We start from the raw sequence: 16,897 nt of genomic DNA, 5'->3' as shown, positions 1-16,897 counted from the left end.
TTAGCTCATGTTCCAACTTTCCAACTTGTTTTTTTTATTTTTATTTTGATAACATCCCTCACAAAGTCTCTAAATCTATGCTGTTTATGATTACAGGGTCATGAGGGGGCTGAAGGGCTGTTCAACCGCACAGAGACATGTAGAGATGAACACACCCAGAATCCTCTGTGTGCTAACCACTGAACCACCATGCCACCCCTTAAAAAGGTGAGTGGAGGAGAGTATTTGCACGTGGCACTAGGGGTTGACTCTGGCTGTCTGGTTCATAGAAACCTTGAACACATCGACTTTTACAAGAACAACCACATTGCTGCCAAATTAAAAATCTTTAATTCAATTTCACAAGGTTTTCTTTAATCAATGCTTACGAAGAGGAACAAAATTATTATTATAAAAAAGTGTAAAAAGTTAGATCTCTTTTCCAAGTAGGTAGAAGTTGTCCATTAAAGTGACTGGTGCACTTCACACCAAAATTTTCCAACCATTGTAAAACCTTCATAATGATTCTGTATGAAACCGGTTGTGCTCTTTATTATGTATCTGTTTAGTATGAGAGATAACAGTGAAGACTGAATAATGCTTGTTTGTAAAGAGTCAATCATATTGCAATCAGACTTTGAGAGATGCTGCTCAGAACTTTTGCTGTCACCTATGTAAGCTTCGATCTCCTCCAAGGTGCAAGGGTCAGTAGTTCGACACCATCAGCTGTCACTGTTGTGTTTTCTTCAACATGAACCTGCACGTATTAGAACAATAGCAGTCACTTAAACATGTTCGAATCAAAGAGGGAAATGTTAAAAGGCAGAATCAGTTGACTCACGGATGCCAATTTGCTGAATTAAAGCTGAATCTGTCAAAGATCAAGAAAAGCAAATAAATGGTATCAGCATATGAACAATTCTTACTTCTAGAAAAGGTCAATGGCATGCTATTGAAACTCTCAAGCCGCTTGGACTCTGAAAATTACTGCTTGTAGATATATTTCTGATTCATATACTTCTAATTATTATGGATAATATTAGAGTAAAATATCTGCAGCCACATCAAGCAGCATGGTCGCAGCTTTGAGGAAATACTGTGATTGCAGATGAGTCTCAGTCTTGATGAAAACAAATGTTATTTTTTTTTCATGCATCTATAAAAGAGGCTTACTTTATTCATATTCAGCATGTCCTGCCTCACAGTGCACTACATATAGGTCTGCAGGTTGATTGTACTGTATGTAGTTGTCAGAAGAGCATAACTTGACAAAACCTGACACCATCTGTCTTCCTCTCTGTCCTGCCCTGTTCATGCAGCTTGGCCTTTTGTGGTTCTACTGTCACTTCTGCACTGAGAGTCTCAATTATTGATGACACATGTATACTGGAGGACAAGGAAGGGCACTTTCTTTATCTTCTTCTATCTACTAGGTGGCTTTGATGTAAGCAATCTCAGATTGTAAGTCCTGCCTGTTGTCACCTCAGGGTAACCTCCCCCATCGTGCATGTCGATGCCCAGCAGGTGTCCAAGGCCATGGGGCATGAAGACAGCACCCACGTGGACCTTCATCATGTCCTCCACTCTGCCGTTCAGGATTCATGTCAGTCCACTTCACACCTTCAAGGTAAACAAACAACTTTGTTAGTGAAGAAAAGCAAACTATTAAATGCAGTTCCTCTCCCCACCTTACTTTTATGTGCATTAGTGCATGTAGTCTTTTAAGTTGTCTATAAGATGATGACCTGGCTTGATGGCAGACGTGACGGCTCAGGAGGACTTGAGCATGGCTTTGTAGATAGCCAAAGAGCATTTCACAACAGCTCCTGGTGAATAAGGATCTGTAGACATTGTGTGTGTTACATGTCAGTGCCAGAATATATGAACTACAGAAAGCTAAAGAACTATTGAAAGCTCACCAAACTCACCACGTCTCTCCTTAATCAACTAGTCATTGGAGCCCCAGGGTGGCCATAGAAGATGACAGAGGAATTATGGCCCCTGGTGTGTAAGATACATTGCATGAATAAAAAAGAAATGCAGAGAATAACCAAATGTGAATCATATCTGTTGAATGTTTTTCTTTATTGTTCTATTCTTATCAGTGTCAGGATTTTCACTGAGTCTTGAAAATGTTTTGGTTTTTTTTCTCGTGTGTGTGTGTGGAGCCAGTGGCATTGAAATTTCGTTCCACTTTGTAAATGTCTGGTATATATGAGGAAGGACAATCAAGAAATCTTGAATAAGTGCATTAGGAGTTGTTAACTGCATTGAAAAATATAAAATTCTCATAACAACCTGAAATGAATAGCCGTTTTCTGGACAGCATGCTCCTTCATTCTAACTGAACAGAAAAATAGCATACATCTTTAATAACTCATTTCTGAGAGGTACACATGGAGAAGGCCAATGCAGAATAAACAACATCTCACAATTTCTTTTCCACACTGATGCTGCTAGCCGGCAACAACCCAACAACAGTAAGATGATGTACTGTTTGAACAGGCATGATGCCGCTACCTCAACTTCCCAAACTCTGATCTGTGTTCAGATCCTTGAGGATACTGCAGTGCCACAGAGGCTTAAAGGATGTTCTGCCTCTTATTTTTGCCAATAAGCGTTCAAGGTCTTTCAGCAAAATTTGGCGACTTGTAATGCTGAAACCTTTTTTTTTTCCCACTGATGACAATATCTCTATTGTGTAATTGATCAAATAAAACATTTAGAAAGGAATAACAGACTGGAGAGACTAAGTCAGAAATAAATGGATAATGAATGGTTGGCTGAAGTTTTTGTTCCACAGATGCAGTTATGCATGTTAAGTGTGGCGCATCCCTCCTTTAGAGTGGCAGTAGTGTTGGAACAGGCTAAAAAAAGTCAGAAAAGGGAGACTATATCAACAAAGAGGAAACATTGGAGAGATTCAGCCACATCTTTTAGCCTCATCCAGACTTTGGGATGGGTTTTCTTTTACACTGAAAAAGGCAACTTGATTGATAAACATACTTATTTGCCTATTTGTCTGACACAGTGTCGTGGTTCTTTTGCTCGCTGCACTGACAAAGTTTTTGGTGACCAAAGAAAGAGCAGTGCAGAACAGTTAGCATACTTAACGTCTTCTGTTTGTTAACAAAAGTTATCAGTCTATTTTGACCTTCCATTCCCTATGAATCCTGTAAACTGACTACCTTGCGCTTTATTCTGTCCTTCATGAACTCCATTGGTTTTAATAAAACCTGAAGCACATTGTTTAGCTGCACACTGGGCACAGCATGACAGTGCCAGATCTACCTGTATCATTCAAAGCTTGTGAAGCCATTACGAAGTTTACTGTTGTGATTGTTGGTGTAAGGTCTGAGGCTGAAGCCAACTGATTCAACTTCCACAAATGCAAAAGTGTAGACAGACCGTTTCTGTCTGCCCCCAAACATCAACGCAACACTTCCTCTCCATTTCATATTCCATCAGTCCACGTTTGACATGCTTCATGACCTACAGTGAAAATCTTACTATATGTGGTTCTCAAACTAAAAACAGCTCCAGTTTCTCCCCTGATAGTGCCATTAATTATTTGCTGCTCATTGATTATATTTTCATATGTCAAACAATGATTTAAGAAAATCTTTTTTTTTTACTGAGGACAGCTGTGTTTATTTTTCACTCCTCCTTGATGATCGTGCTTGTCATATGTCATCTCCAATTTTATCACAACAAGATGAGTTGTGGATTCTTCCCTGAAACATGGTCTGCAGCTTTTAAGCAAAGAAACAATTCAAAAGTCAGCGAGTGCTTGCAAGCACTTTCTGTATTTTCCATTTTTATCTGGCACTTATAGGGGAAGTCCTAACTGAAAATCTGACTCCTTTGCACAAGTTCGAAACTTGGTGCTATTGATAAACTTTATTCTTTGGGTTTTAATTCAAGTGCCTAACTTTCTGTCTGGCAAAGAAGGACCTCACCATTTTGTGAGCCTCACTGGAAATCCTGTTGGTGTAGCGCAGGACCTCCAGCTCCATGTCAGTCTTAATCAGGCGGCTGCAGACAAGTGAGACGTCAGCCAGCTCCCTCTCTGATCATCACACTGTCAGTTCATCGATGCCCAATATGAGGTACAGTCATACTACTCACACATTATGCTAAAGGAACACTGTTTTTATTGTAATGGCCACCAAAATCCATTTCTTTAATACAGTAGCTGATGCAGAATACCAGTGTTGAGCAGATTTCCTGTTACTTTTGAAAGAAATCAATAGATTTCAGAGCTGGTGGAAGTTTCACCTTCAGTGTGATTTTGCAAATGAAGGAGTTTATGCCTGATTCTTTATCCTTAGTAGAGGTGAAAGTAGCTGTACCTGAAATGGCTCCACTTGAAATAGTTACTGAGACTGTTAAAAATTTCTACCAATATAGAACCAAGTAAATAACATAAGGCAGTGGTAACCAACAGCAACACTAATGAAAGCTAAATCAGTCTATCAGGGCTTCCTCTCCAGGAGCTGTGCCTGCAAAACATTCCTCCTTATTTCAGAAAATGTCAATTCATTTGGAGGGTGCGCACTAATGCCAAGGACAACCAGGCAAGCACGAAGTCCATTACACCTGTGTGCGCTGGCTTCTGACTCTAAGAGGGGAATAAAAACAACCTAGAAGCCAGAGTTTTTGATTGTACACACACAGTTACCTGACTGGGCAGGTGTAATTTGTGAGGGTTGTTGTATTAATAGAATCCGACAGAAAAAAAACTGAGAGAGAGAGACTACAGTCTTCATTAATATCTTGGGTTGGTGAAGTCGACAATGATGTGAAACCTGTTTGAATTACTTACCATTCCACAATGACTGGGTGCAGAAGGGTGTTGTTTACTTGGAAGCTGATGAAAATAACAACCAACATGAAGCATCAAGCTGCATTCACTTTTATAAAAGGGCTGCAAATTGGTTATATGACCTTTGAGATAAGAATAAATCTTTTTTTCAAAGCTGCTGGGGTCATACTGAGAAGTAATAAAACTGGATGATAATCATAGTTAAAAAACAAAGCGTTGCTAAGGACAACGGTATCATCACTATTAACTGACAACTAACAAGCAAGAGTAAGATTCCTTGCCTCATTAATTCCATTCAGAATCAGGTTAATAAGCAACAATCAGCATACACCAGAGTCTGGTGTATCCTTGGTTATAAAAAGAAAAAAAGAAATCAATAGTTTCCCCAAACGAAGTGTAATTATATTAATGCAAATAGATGGCAATTAAACACACCGACTAATTCCTTCAAAGGAGGCCTCGCGGCAGATGCTCCCGCTGTCTGTGTTCTGTCCTCGCTGTGTGGAAAGAAAAAAAAACAAACATTCCCTTTAAGTGCATTCTAATGTCAATACAGTAATTTAAGTCAGGTTCTATTTATACTGATGATCTATTCTGGGATCTTGAGCAGAACATAATATAATAATCTGGTTTTTGCAGGCTGACACCGTCAAAGATTAGGATGTTTGTTGCCACTATAAACACTTTACACACAAGTAGACCAAAAGGATCCTGCTTTCTATTTATTTATTTTAATAAAATATATTCACATACATCATCTTGTATTAGGTAAATCTCAGTAGCCGTAATCAGGTTGGACTAAGTCATGCACACCAGGGTTTGTTGATTGCTGATGTCCTGTTCAACATGAGACCAGCAGTGCTCCTGTCAAGCAGACAGAGAATCATTAGAAGATGGAAACACAACAAAGCAGCAGAAACAACAAACACCAGTTTTTTTCTGCTCAGCCTGCAGATTAAAGGTCACTCTGACAGGAGCCATTGTGACTTTGTGGCCTCTCTGTATTCAGGAGCACATTGAATGACAAAGCTCGAGCGACATTATTACTCCTCTGCTGGCAGCCTGAATGTCAAAGAACAGATCCTTGACTCAGTGTTCCCAGACACAGTGGGGATATTGAAGCAATGTCCATATTATAAAAACTGGCCTCCTCAAATAAATCGTGACAGTAAACACCTGCCAGATACTTTACAGAATTAAATACATCCCTCCTTTAGCTTTTCTCTCAACAAGCTGTTGCATTTGAGAGGATTGGATGTGAACTCTTCACATGTTAAGCAGAGAAGTGCTGAGGAAAGTGTGTTTGTGCATAAATCATCTTCTAGGTCTTAGTGTTTGAAAAATAACTGTGTACTGAAATATTCATGACTTTCCTCTGATAGAAAACAAAGACATTGTTCTCTCTTTGGTCCATCTGGAGGCAGCACAGCCAAATGACTGCTCAACCACATCAACAGGTTTTTGTGTCCAACTAGATGACAGAATTGGTTAAATAAATGCAGAAACTGTCATTTTGTGATTGAATGGTTTCTAATAACATACTAACTGGAGACTAATTAGGAAACCTAACACCTCAGGCAGGTATAAAATACCTGAAAGCAGGATGAGTCATCACAGGGTTACAAGGTAAATATAGAATTTATGCCCTCATTTTAAATGGAAACTTCTAAGTGATTTATTTTCCAGTCAAATGTTCTATCTTATGGGCTGAATATATTATATTGATTAGAAAACATGACTGTTGAACATAGCTCTGAAGCTTTCAACCCTCCAGCGTAGCTCCCCTGTGAATCTGCTGTCAACATTCACTACATGTCTGTTTTTGCAAAGCCACCAAATATGTAATTTGAGCAGGATTGTATTGTCTCAGAATAAATGGTTAAAAGAAGAGGATGGAGTTGTGGGATGCAAATTTCAGATATTAAAAATATGTGAAATAACTCCCTGGAGTTTCCATTAGTTGAATTGTGTCAGAGGGGGGCAAACTGCTGTGGCTCCAACAAACGCAATCTTAAGTACTATGATAGTGCTCCACTACCTTTGTGTGAGCACTACTCAAATGTAAACACACACAGGCCACAGAGACATGCATGATAAATTCTCATTTAATTCTTTTGTATAAAACATTTAATTGAGCAGATAAATGACTCAGGTCCGTTTCGTACTAAACTGTATCTGGTGCCACCAAAGTCATTTCCATTTTGCCAGGAGGTTCAAAGAGGAGACGGATGACTTTCACCTTTAAAAACAGTCTATGGAGGCACCAATGTTCTTTTCTGGAACTGCAGAGCTGGGTGACTTAACATCAAGGTTCAGTTACTGCACAGGAAAAAGGTCACACTTGCTGTACACACACACACACACACACACACACACACACACACACACACACACACACACACACACACACACACACACACAACTTCACAGACTGACTTACGTCACAAGCGTATTGCACCTCATCAACAGCATACTTTGCCTTAAAGTGCTCCTTAGAAAAGATCCTGACAACAGATACAAATGAAACAGCTGGTGAGGAAAAGTACAATAAATTTCTTTATCACATCTCACATCTCTTTTAATCTGCAACTGATCCTCACAAAGGAGCCAAGAGCTGGATTTTCTTTGTCATTTATACTCGATGAGCAATTAAAAAATGCTTAATTCTTAACTAATTTTCTCTGACACTATGTAGCACATGACTGTGTCGACCCTTTCTTCAGGTTCAATTCAGAAACAGTTGCCCTGTTACTGAATGCGCTTAATGCCCACAGCCCTTTGAGGATTAGAGTGACTCACTCGCCCATCCAAGTGGCATAGCTTTCAGGCAGTTTGGGAACAAAAAGGATGGATTTCCCAGAGTCCACATCAATGGCTCCATAACAGTCAGCCTCAGTTACTCCAAAAGTCCAGTGGAAGAAAGACTCCTGCAGAATTGAAACAGCCAGAACATGAGTGAGAGAATTTTTAATCATCAGTTGAAGAAAGGAACATGTCAACATAGAAGAAGAAAAACATGTTGTCCCTTATCAGGATAAAATTACTGCAGTGAATACAAAGCTGAGAAACCAAAGTTTCTGCAGGATGACTTTAGTAAAACTCAGAGGCTCTAAGAGAAGCAGTTTGCAGCACTTTAATGAAATATTTTTTGGTGGCTTTTACAGTGAGGTATCATGGATGGATGGATCAGTCAAGTTTAGTAGAAGACAGGTCTGAAAGGACAGGGAGATGGGGATTGGGTGGCACCAGCTTTGGTGCACAAGTCCACAACAAACATAACCTGATCCACACTGTCACACCATCATTCAACGATTTTCTGACATCCTCCCTCATTCGTGTACAAGTAGCATCCTAAACCGAACTGTGTCAAATGACACAGTGGACACTAAATAATTCATTCACAGCGGCTGTAATGGGAAGTTCTGAAGCTGCAGATGTGGTGGTGGTTCACAGTAAATTCTTATAAACGACGATCACAACATACATACATTTTTTGGCCAAAGAGTTTTCTAATCCTTCTGTTTCAGTTTGACTATTCATATCTGTCTTAGATCTGAAAGAAGGCTGCAGTAAAAATGTTCGTATAAGCTTATAGAAGAGAACTAATTATTTTCTAAAAGCTAGAGGTATTTTTTTTTTCAGGGAGAAGATGTTCCCTGTTCTGTCTGGAGTGGGTGAACCAGAAGTTTCAGACTGAGTTAAAACAGATGGAAAGATGTGTCCTGATAACAATTATAACAAATCTGATTGACTGTGGAACGTTCCAAAGGTTAATCCATAACCTCACAGTAATCTAAGGTTCAATGATCTCTGTTTCATTCACTGGTCTAACTGAGAAGGCAGAACAGGAGACAGACTCTAATAGAACCTGATGCTATCCCCAATGTGTCAGTGAGGTAGTTCATTTTTAAAGTGTCTGATGGTGCACCAGATCACATAATATCATAACATTTATATATATATATATATATATATATATATATATATATATACAGTTATAGTCCCTGTTATATCGCCCAGTCCATTTACTGTAGAAATTAACGTGAAAGCAGTTTCAGGTGTATTGAAGTGTAAACTTCAAACTTCACTCTTAGCATAGGAAAGTTCACCACATCCTGAAATACATAAAATATTCAGTTAATAAAAACCCTTTTAGTTTTGTCATCACTATGAAAAAGTTCACAATAACGTTATATTTTAATATTGAACGGTATCTTTTCATGGTAAATTTAGCGAACTGACTCTGGTTTATTTTCTGTTAGTCTGGCATTAAAAATGTAAACACGACCCTTTAAACTGAAATTACTATCGATAAAAATCATTAGATTTTAAACTGAATAATTTTCCACTCCGTGTCGTCTCACCGCGGCCATGTTGATTCTAGCGCCAGACTGTCACGTGGGTTAGCACTCACGTGACCTTTGATTCCATGTGTCGTAGACGTAGCTTCGTGATGCGTTCAGGGTTAAATTCAACCGTGAACGCGTCTTGACAGCAGATGCAGAGGGTGGTGTTTCCTCTCCCCTGAAGTTCCAGAAAAATATCAACAGGAAATATGTCGATAGAATACATATATCTGAAGTACAAAGGTATATCTGTCTGTCTATCTGAAAATGTTTCTAATTCAATCTCTTGAATTTAAATGAATTCAATTAAAAAGTCTTATCACAGTTCAGACATCTGACCTTCTGGAGTCATACTGTGATTCTGTTTCCAGTTCTTTTTGTGCTGAGGAAGTGAAATTATAAAATTATCCACTGTGCTGAATATGAATGAGCTCACGCTGAGAGAATTAGAGCTCGTTCCATAATCTACTGGCAACAGACAACGTCTTTATACTTTAACATGTGTATGTGGTGAGTTACTTATTCATGATGTTTTTCTCCCCTCTTTGTGCTGATCTTTTCAAACAAAGTGGTTCAAACAGTGTTCTGTGGTGGAGAAACACAATCAACATGTCAGACAGGCTTCAGTATAACAATTCAGCTGTAAATTTACGTTGCAGCAGGTAAAACAGAGAACCTCAATTAGTAAAATTAATACAAGGCTTTAATTTTCTAAAAGAAAGTGAGACATGAGCTCTCCCTGCGTCTTGATTTGATACTGAAATGGTGATTTTACCACATTAACAGCAGGGGGAGATGCAAGCCTCTTTTGACACAATGCAGAGGAGACTGAGAAATAATTAATCTTTATCAGCGACTTCAGATACACGAGGCAGGTAACTCTAGACAATGTGTCATAAAAGACATCATCCAGGCAGAGATGACAGACTGTCATTAGGGTTGGCACACAAAACATTTCACTGCGGAAGATAGATGTCTGATTATAGCATATATGGTAAGAAGATATCTTAAAACCAGCCTTCCAAATAAAGATTTTTAATTTGTTCTTTTGCACTTCAAATCCAGGAAATTGAACCCTCCTTTAGTTTGATCATTGTGGATGGGGAATAGTTTATTGGTTTATTCATTAACTGAATATTGTGGCTTCTAGATTACCATATAGATTAGAAAGCAAGTAAAAAAAAAAAAAAAAAGAAAATATAATTCGTCCAAGTGTGCCTTGTCTATATGGGCTTCATATTTGGCTGAAAAATGAACACAACCTATTTAAATTTGCAGATATTATTTATAAGACTCTCTAACCTTTCCACCACCCTTTCCAAGTGTGGTCTGTACTAAATGAGGCCATTGCTCTCAGTAAGTTGTTCCTGATTTAAACTACAGGCAGTTTTACTGAGCGCTCATTATATTCATGTGCATACATTTGCCACCTTTAAAAGGGCAAAGTAAAATCCAATTATATTCATCCTTGTTTTTCTTTCCAAATTCAATAAACTTGCAAAAAAGCCATATAGTTCATAGACTAATCATTGACTTTATTCACACATTGTCCTGAAGTGCCACAAAATATATCTTTATGTCACACACTCATAATTTTGCTGCCCCACCCCCAGTGGCCCCCTGGCAGGGAGGAAATGTTTCTGCTGGTAGTACAAAGGAGGACTCTGGGACACCAGGCGTCAAGCCACCACTGTCACTGCAGACTGAGTGCCAATTCCCCTGCATCCTAAATTTTATCTCTATTGCCAGCTGTAAGTTGTGCTGATACAGTTGAATTGCAGGGCTTTGAACTCAAAACTTTGCCCCTCACGGGCTTTGGACATTTGCAAAGGAAGGAGGAGCATCTTCAAAGACACTAGGCCTTTCAGGACAAAAACAGGCCAAAATAAACACATGTGTAGGGCACAGAGGAGGAACGGTGGCCAAGGATGCACTAGCACGAATTGTCTGGTGAAAGGTGTGAGGAAGAGTGTTTTTTTTTTTTTTTTTTTCCTGGAATGTATTTCAAACTGCTACTCTGAATGCAGAAACTGGCTCCAACATTTAAGACAGCTTTGTTTCCATGTTCTCATGTGATAACTTCCCATGGGCAAGGCATTTATCTGAGGGTCTTCAGGGCAGCTCCCAGTCATCTAGACATCACCCCTTTGAAACTGCTTACCCAGATTATTTCTGTCAAAGTCAACATTTTCTATATCAACAAGCACCATAGAATAAAGACTCCAGCGTTTTCATTCAGCCTTTAATCCTTAGAATAATGTGGCAGGTTTCTGTATAGTTCAGTGAATACAGAGGCAAACAATGCACCACAGCAGCGGCAGCAGCAGAAGAAGGAACAGCAGTTGTCACCACTGGTGCTGCTCAGCCACATCTGAGCAAATTAAGACAATCAGCATATGAATGGAAAACAAAGATTTGAATTATGATCATTTGAAAACTCGATGCTTGTTATACTTGAGGCCCTAACTTCTGTGTACGAAGCCCAAAATAACATACTCAAATAAAATCATAAGTCCCATCGCCTTCCGAAGGTGATTTTAAACTTTCAACCAAAACCCAGGCTGTAGTTGGAACATATTGTGATGAAAACCACAAATACGAACCAGATATGTGGAAAGAGCTTTCGGTGAAATTGGAATCCTGAAATGCTTTGTAGGTTCATAAAAAAAAAAAAAAGAAAAAAGAAAAGATGATTTATCAAGGTTGTGTGAAAACAGCGTCTGGCCAAAGTGTCCCTGGGGTGGCAAACTGTATTTTAAAAAGTTAATCCAGGCGGACCATTTTACAGACCTTTCACAGCCACTTTTCAAACCAAATGAGTTTCATACCGAAAAGATAGATAAAATACGTAGCGTCCTCCAGAAACTAACCCGATTCCTCTACTCTCCCAAAATACTTCAGTCAATTAGGCAGATCATGAAGTGTGGCAAGAAGCACTATCGACTCAGATTATTTACTCGCTTCAGATGACCAGAAGAGCTTTAATTAAAACACAAAAACCTGCCTGCAGGCGGATAGATTCCTCTGAGTGGACTCTTACTGTAATACCTTCAGGTGAACGTGTCTCAGACACACATGCACCAAACTACCATACAAACTAAGCGCTGATTATTCAAACATGCTGATTACTCCTTGAAAGCACTTTGTTTCTCAAAAACCAGATCAACTTGGAGTCACTCTTCTCCTGATAACTTTAGATTTTTGCCTGTAAATAATGCAAATTTATTTATTTCAAATTTTGCTAGTTTTTTGAGCTCTCTCAATGATGAAGGGGTTTAAGTTAATCAGTTTAACTTTGGCTCTTTTCCACCTAGTGTATATGAATACATTAATTTGGATAATAGATGAAAGGTTGGGTAAAATATGTACTTGTTTTAAATCTGTATCTTTTTTTCACCTATCGTGTAAAGATGTTATTTCACTGGGTGGGCTTACCAGCAACAGTGTACATCATTAGCTTAAACAGACCAGTAGTAACTGCAGAATATGTGAGAATGGTATGCATCTCTTTTTTGACCTCTCTTATGTATAATCAATCTACCTTAAGCAACTTTTATTTACTCATTTATAAATATATTGCTCAGTTTTATATCATGCAAGACCATCAGCAATTGGAAATACCAACTGCAGCTTTTTCCCAAGCTGCTGACTAACTGTGTACAGCTTTCCTTGTACTGGAGAGCTCAGGTGTGAAGGCAGGCATGGGAATGAATGTGAATGAGGAGAGCTGATGCTGATAAAGAAACAAATGCACAAAAGTCTACTTGAAATTTAAAATAGCTGTTGGGCATAACTGCACTACTCTACTGTTAAATAGCTATGAACAACTGCCTTTGTTAATTAAATTAAGCTGTAACCTTATCAGAGACTTAATTATGAGATTTTCTTTCATTCTGTATGTGATAAACTGAGCAAGTGGAGCAAAGGACTTTGAGATTATATGAATTTTGGTCTGAGTTTCAGGACACACTTCAAACTCTGTGTTTATGATGACAGCAGTCAAAGATCAGAGGAAATGCTAATCAGTTCTGAGCAGTCTTATGCTCCACGTCTTCATCATCTGAAATGCTTTCTTCCTTTCTTCCCCATCCTTTCCTGATCTGCAGCTTTTAAGATTTTACAAAGTGTTCTCTAATCATCACACAAGTAGCCAGATCAAACACCTCCCCTGTTCTGACCGCTCAAAATTAGTGTTACTTTTTCTACAGGATGTGAATGAATGAGTGATGTGCAATATTCTTGTGGCGTTCAAGCTGTAATGACCTTGACTTTTTTTTCACCAATTAAAGGCAAAAAATCGGTTTCTTCTGCATTAGTTAATGACTGTTACCCCGATTGCAATCTACAGAACAGTTTCGTGGCAAATCAAGGGGAGCTATCACAGTGGGTTTACAGCATGAGGCAAAACAGCTTGTAGGTCAAGGCTAATTATTGAGATTAGTTACACTTACAAATCTCTTAACACAACATTTACAGTCTCATTGTTCACTGATTTCAGAATAAGAATCTGCCCCACATAGAGTGAACAAAAGCTCTGTTGATTTGAATATTGTTCCATGGAATACATAGACATGTACCTGTAGAGAAATGCTGATTACTATCCAGACAACCTCACAAACACAAAGAGCTGAGTCAACAGAAGAAAAGAGTGTAGCGAAGGCTCTCTCAGTAGGGGGTGTGTTTAAGATAGAGCTACACTGATTAGTAGATCCTAAAACAATGAGTATTAACAATACCCTCCAGTCTGTGGAAATTTGAAACAAACTTGTTTTGAAAAAGCAGCAGAAAAACTCAAATTTCTTACTAAAGGGGGGCTGATTATTTTAAGAGTACCTATATTTGGTTTAGTGTATACCAACCAACTGTAAACCAACTGTAGATCATCTTGGAAACTTTTTGGTGTGGTTTTGCTGTCTCATTAAATGTGGGTATCCCACAGGAATTAGTACTGGGACCACTGTGATTTGGTGCAAGCAGTCAGTGCAATCTCTGGATCTGAACGTATAACATAATTTAGCTCAGATACTTATATACAGTGATAACAGGGGGATATCCAACAATAAATTACCCCATATATCTTTTTTTCTCAAGCATCGCAGCTCATAGTTACTGTTTGTTTTGCTTTGGCGTCCTCTAGTGTTCATATTAGGTTTGACAAGGACAGAGTTGAAAGGGACTGTAGGTGATGTAGAATATATATAAGTAAATTGTGCATCATGAGGTTGGTTGGCATAGATAACCCTGCCTGCAACAACGTGTTCATTATTGTAACCATGACATCATAGGTCTGGTAAGCATCTTAGGGTTGGGGTCTACTGGATCATTTGTTGATGAGCAGAAGTGGCTTTAAAAAGTCCAAGAAATAAGGCGCCATCAAGTGTTCGCATACAATTATACACTTAGGGAGGTTTGTGCTGCTTCATTCAGCCTCATGCAGGCTGTTTGGATGATGGGGACATTATTTGTGGCCACTTACAGAACAGCCTGAATCAGTCTTGCTTTGGCAGATTGAATTGATATATTTGGGTCACATGCGTCAAGGTCAGTGTGCTTTCATTTTAATGCCCCTGCAAAAACTCTTCCCTCATTTATGGTATGTCCACATAAATGAAGTGGCTTTATGTTTTTATTGTCCTATGGGGAAGAATTTTCTCAACACACAAGGAGACATTAATGATCATCTAAAACCTTTAATGAGGTGATCTTGACCATCAGCTGGCAGGATGCAAAGGCACAATGCAATTAAGTGAAATGTAAAATCAATACTTAAATTTTTGAATTTAGCAAAAACAAAGTTTACTTCACAAAAGGACTTTTCTCCTTCACTGTGTTTGAATCCCCGTGGGGGCAGTGCTGGTGGCACAGGTATGATATGTCAATTCCTTTCCATCTGCCAAGAAGCTGGAGCGAGAGATGAATGTTCCAATAGAGACGACTCTGCTTGTTTCCATCTTGTTAATATGCCTCTGAGGGGCCGATGTAGGCAGGAGACTCACTAGAGGCAGATCTCTAGAGAGCTGAACAAGATAAACACAGCTGTAGAAGGTAGTCGAGACCTTCACAGCAATGTAAATAACCCTGAACAGAGTAGAGGACAAGTTGTGCTGGGTTTTTTTTGTGCAATGGGAACAAACTGAAGCTGCATTAAGCTGCAAATCAAATAAAGTAATACGAGCCAATCAAATTCTTATGAATCCTGAGCAAGCACCTGTGAAAAAGAACATGATAAACAGTTCTGTACGTTTTTGGGGCAATTTGAGTCATTGAGGTTCCTTTAACCACTTCATGCTGAATAAATAGTTAATAATTATGTTGTGTTAAGTTGTTATTTGGAGCAGCTGCTTGCAGTTTCCTATGAACCAGCATTTTGTGGTTTACTGGACCACGATAATGAGCTGAAAGAGCTTAAAGGTGCGTAGATGTGCATAATAGGATTGTGGTTTGAAGTTGGTTCAGTAGTCAGTAGCCTTTCATTCGTGAGAATCACTTGTGTTTTATGTTGATAAAAATATTGCACAATGCAATTCATGCTGCCGTAGCGACGTGATCCACAGATACACAGTACGTTGTGTCAGAAAATGAATTGCCTCATCTATATTTGATCACTTTTAATAAAAGGAATGTTGACTTATGTCCTTCTTAGGTTTACCATTTCTCTATTAGCGCGGGGTAAATGTGAGATGACTGAATGCATTTTTTCTCCTCTTTACAGAACCTGATTAAACTCTGTTATTTACTGTAATGAATGCTGGAACAGAAAAAAAAATATCTCCTCTCTCACTATTAAAATCACTTTGCACAGAGCCACAAGCACATCTGATTATTCTCTCTGTAAAAGCTGTTCAAACTGACCTTGTTTTCTTAATACCAGACAAATCATATGTTGAATGTGTTAGTGCATTGTAAGGAAATGATATTCGTAGTTGACATTTGTAGCTGTAGATAAAACATCCAGTGTAGAAGGAGATGGTGACTCTGAAATGGCGAGCTTGAGTGAAGTAACTCCATGGTATGTTTTTTGGGTTTTGGCATTTTGTAGTGTTGTTGCAGTGAACTGCGGTGAACCATTAATATTTAATAAACTTTGCAAAATGTATTGTTGACCTGAAATCAACATTAGTTCTTATATTAGATGAACTTTATGAATTGTGTCTTTGTTCATGTGAAGTATTATTCAGGCTTCAGGTCCTATCAATTCGTTATTGTTATCAGATAAGGAAATGGAACCCCGCCATGTCCAAAAACTTAATCTCATCCTGAATTTATGAGCACTGTCAAAATGGAAAAAGAGACAATATGTGGAGCAATAAGTGTAGTCATTTGGGAATATTGCACACCTCCAGTATGAAGCTCTTAGTTTAATGGTGGGGTTATTTCACCTGAATGCAAAATAGTGTAATTGAATGCAGAGTGCATTATGATGCATTTGTTGCTGCTTGAGCAGGGGAATGAATTATGTCAGGATCATGTTCACATTCACATGTAAATCCACAGAAGAGTCTTTGGGGTAAATTCCAACCTCGACCTTCACACATGTAAACACTGTGTCAGGCCAAAAACAATTAGCTCAAACAGCAAAACTGTTTCCCCACATGTTGTGAGAATTGGCATATATTTTACCATTCTGTAAGTGAGCACTCAGCGTCACCCAGATGCCGGTGGCTGCAGCTGTAACATCCAAGATAATTGTGTGCGCCGAAAGCAAAGGTAAAATAATAATAATAAATAAAACCTTATGAAAGAATAA

At 38.6% G+C, this 16,897-nt stretch overlaps 1 pseudogene; it reads right to left on the bottom strand.

The window, feature by feature from the left end:
* Window positions 1–422: 422 nt before the first annotated feature.
* Window positions 423–9,195, bottom strand: LOC115041275 (xaa-Pro dipeptidase-like; annotated as a pseudogene).
* Window positions 9,196–16,897: the final 7,702 nt, after the last annotated feature.

Source organism: Echeneis naucrates, chromosome 3 (assembly GCF_900963305.1).
Source record: "Echeneis naucrates chromosome 3, fEcheNa1.1, whole genome shotgun sequence".
Lineage (NCBI taxonomy): Eukaryota > Metazoa > Chordata > Actinopteri > Carangiformes > Echeneidae > Echeneis > Echeneis naucrates.
The sequence above is the reverse complement of the archived record's forward strand: the minus strand, read 5'-3'. Positions and strand labels throughout refer to the sequence as shown.